This window comes from Etheostoma cragini, chromosome 4 (assembly GCF_013103735.1).
Source record: "Etheostoma cragini isolate CJK2018 chromosome 4, CSU_Ecrag_1.0, whole genome shotgun sequence".
NCBI lineage: Eukaryota > Metazoa > Chordata > Actinopteri > Perciformes > Percidae > Etheostoma > Etheostoma cragini.
In genome coordinates this window covers 20,010,895-20,015,132 of record NC_048410.1, presented here as the reverse complement: position 1 = coordinate 20,015,132, position 4,238 = coordinate 20,010,895, and positions in this window count along the sequence as shown.

The window sequence follows — 4,238 nt, the reverse complement described above, 5'->3', positions numbered from 1 at the left end:
GCCTCTGTATCTTCATTTTGACAGATGTTTATCTCTGATTGTGCACAGATTGCTAAAAAGACGAATCATACAATAATTATATGATTCGTCTTTTTAGCACTGGTTTTCATCCAAGACATGTGTCTGAATGAACAGTTTGTTTGGTTTTCTTTAGCAGGAAGTTGCTAACGTGTCTCTCTGCCATCTGGTGTCAGGAGGTAATTTACTATAAGTTTCTTCAGGCTTTTTTGTTCTCAGACTTGAAATGAACAAAACAAATGTAACAATTTAAAGAGGATTAAAAAGATCAGCAGTGTGTCCATGTTGGATAATTCTCAATGGGTACATCACAAGCAACTGTTTTCACATTACATATTGTCATTTAAATCAATGTCAATACCGAAAATATTGATTGATGCTGCTTTAAGTGAAATCACCACTGTGTTTGAGTTGATTGCATATACCAGATAAATCTGGGCTTAATTCAAGTAAGGTATAGAAATCCAAATAATCCTACAAACAATGAAACAAAACATATTCGCCTGAAATGGGTTACAATTATTTACCATAGAAACGTAATTTCTGTCAATACTTTGACCAAACACTGAGATAAGGACACCACTTGAAATGCATTTGAGGTTTCTGTGGATCACACTGGACACTGACCACGATTACCTGTATGCAGGACAATTATTGTGTCCTACAGACCCAACTATGAGTACTACTACTATGACCTAGTACTAGCTTTGCCAGGTTCAACCCATTCTCATGAACGGGTTATGTATGATATCGTACGAATAGTTATGCACACTAACACGCACGATATAATACGGAAACTAAGAGACAGCCAGCTGGTCACGTGACATCAGCTACAGAGCTCCATGCTGCTGAGCGACGGTTGCTGACTGTTTAAGCTGCTTCAGAGCTTTGTGACGTGGGTACAGACCTCCGTCACAGCTCGCTGTAGCAGCGGCAGTTGGTAGATGTGTTTAGCCGCTACAGAGCTCTACGACACCGTCCGTGTTGCTTCCCATGGCGCTCCGTCAGGTCAGCGATAGTTGGTGGTTCGGTTCCCCAAGAATAAGTGACTGACCTGTGAGCTCACAGCTGCTGGTCCTTTTGGCAAAGATTGCTGTTAAGTTTAGATAAGAAAAAGTGACCGTTATGGGAAACAAAAGGTGAGCTTTACTTAAAAATGGAAATTGAAACTTTATACATTGTTTGTTTGCTATTTCATTACTAAATTCACTTCTGATACTTTTTTATGCGACAAAACAACTATGTAGAGGCACACATGGGCCGTTTTACGAAAAATTTATGCCTAATTGCAAATGTTGTGCGACTGTGTTGGAGTTCAGAAGCTTCACAGTCTGACGTGACAGCCGGCCGGTGACTGCTGTCAAACGATTCAAGTAGTTAATCGCAATTAATCGCAGACGCAGACGCAGACGCTGCGTAGACGCAGAGGGGTCTGCGGGGGTACGCCTTTGATTCTACCTAAAACAACAACGTAAAAATCATGTCATTTTGTAACTTTTTGAATGTATGGTTCATGAGAACAGGCTGCCAGGTTGTATATCTAGGAGTTTTTAGATTACTATGCTAGAAGTTACCCGGGGTTTAAAAGTCAGACAAGAAGTTGGGAGCCACTGCAATTACACCATTTCACAAATGCAGGCTTTATTCTCTCTAATGCGGCAACACAAATGTAGCAACAGTGCACTGAAGTATATACATATATATATATATATATATAAATATACAGTATAACATCTGATTGCATGATTACTGGCAAATTGAAGCCCTATCTTCAGCCTCCTGTCGGGCAGGCTGTCTGCTGATAAAACCAAATGAATATATTGTGGCAATCTGGACTGTAGATGAGGCTGGAAGGAGGTGTACCCACACCTCCTGTTCCTCATCTGTTGAACACTTAGGGACAAGTGCCACCACTCCATATATTACCAACACTGGAGAGAAGGGTCCAAGTCACATCAAATTATAGGTAACAAAAAAAATCTGAATTTAGAGGAATATTTCTAGCAGATGTCACAGACAGATAAAGGATACTAATGTATTTCTTGACAGAACCAAATCACAAACGTTTTACAGTATTTCTCCTTTCTCTTTCCAACTGTTCTCCCAAAATAAACTGCGGCTAGAAAAGAAAGAAACAATTAAAACACAAGGGTTTCAACACAGTTCATTCAAACCTGTTCCTCTGAAGTCAAAGGAATACACTTGGGATATTCCTTTTAATGAGAAGATCTAAGATCTCCTCATACATACAGTAGGTACGTTTGAATCCAGTGCGGGAATGGCGGACACTGCCACTGACAGTGACCATCACTATATGAAAGGGGGTTTAATTCCCAAAAAGCGTAAGGATTTTAACTAGAAATGCATCAATAGTGTGCTTCTAAATGTAAACACCTCAGAGTCTCTAACAAAATGTTTTGAGTGCTATTCTAACTGATTTATAATAAATCTAGGAGGTACAGCAAAGATTAACTCACTGAGTCTCTGTTTCATTTTTGCAGACAACGTAGGTATTCAGCTGTTGTTGCTGCTGCTCCTGCTGGATAAGAAATGTGTATAGTGAAACCCCCGTGGAATGCATTATTCTCTGAAAATACAACTCAGGAGTCTCAGAAGATTTCTTCTTGCAGTTGCATATTCCAATGAGATCCTGAAACAACATAAGCGCTGATTGACTTCTTAAGCTGGATAGATGCCTCATATGAGCTGTACTTTGATACTTTATTTTGAACATGGCACATTTCATTACTTGTTTAAATTAAATCAGATGTTCCAATGATTCATTTTCTGTTCTTGAAATGTGCTTTTCTATAGAGGGAAAAGGATGTGGGACACCAATGAATAGCCAGTTATTTTTTTATTTAAGTTATTACAGTTATTGGAATACCACTGTACACCTCTTCATCAGCAGGATAAAACAAAAGAGGCCTTTCATCAAGGCGGGGGACCTTGGCTCTGATGTGAGCAAACACAGGTCAACACTTCAGGGAGCCCAGGGCTACGGCTAAGGTGACCAAGTAACATCTGTTGTCCTGTTTCATTCATCCCCATTGCCATTTCCTCCTCCTTACTTTATTGTGCAGAAGACAGCACAGAAGGCGTCCAAAGTCAGATGCTTGTGTCTCCTGTCTGTGTTTGTGTTGGAAGAATAAAAGTTGGGAATGTAGGAGATTGCAGAAAACATTGAACAATGTCAACACAATGGCACAAGATATTTTATAATCTGATCCGTCAGAGTGTTTCAGCTCACAGACACAACTATACAACCATATCTGAGGTCAAAGAACAGCACATAAAAAGAGCAAGTTCTTGAGATTTCTGAAAGCACACAACATGATAAATTATTGTTGCGTGTCTGACTTGCTCCAACTTATCGCCACCCAAACCCAAAGACTGTGGGCCAAAGTTGAAATAGGAACAGCTGTTGTCCTATTTAATGCCTCAGTATGTTCATTTCCTTCACCCTGGAAACTTGATTGTGTGGGAGGTAACGTGATGAAAGGGCGACTCGACCCTCACAGGCTGAGTCACTCGTCCTTCTTTACTTCAAGACTACTTACACTGACTTGGGTTTTTGCAAATGTTTCTTGTATCTGAATAGGTCATTGTCCTGTTATGCAGAACATAAGAGCTGCATTTTATGCAGTGTCTTTGTTACGAGGTAGGCCCAGCACAGCAGCAGCAGTCTACAAAAGAATTCTCAAAATCAATTACTGTTACTCCTGTCCTTGAGGTCCATTAAGTGTTCATAAAAGCGTTATGTCAAAAACCACTTGCACATTTTACAAAGGAACAGGGAATGTAATAAAAATGTCTGCGAGGAGAGATGTGAAGATGTTAAAGAGAAAGATGGGGAAGAACAGTTTTATCTTCAAAATGGGTTTTTCAGTGTTATGTAATGTCTATCATGGGAGTATGATACTGCTCAAGTGAACTTATTGTCTCTTTGTGATAACAAACTGTGACAGATCCTTCAACACCATCATATAATTCATAAAAATATAAAAAATCGACCAGAGGTGACAGACACAATGTTAGCTCCCTGTGTATCGCTACATTTTAGAGTTTGTTTGTGTAATACACTGGATTTGTGTGCCATTTGAACTATAATGTTGTCAACCTGATTTTTCTTGACTTTCATTTTCTTTAACCTTCCTATGGTGTTAGGGTCCCGACGGACCCGTTTTGAGTTTTAACATGCATAAAAGCACTTCATACAT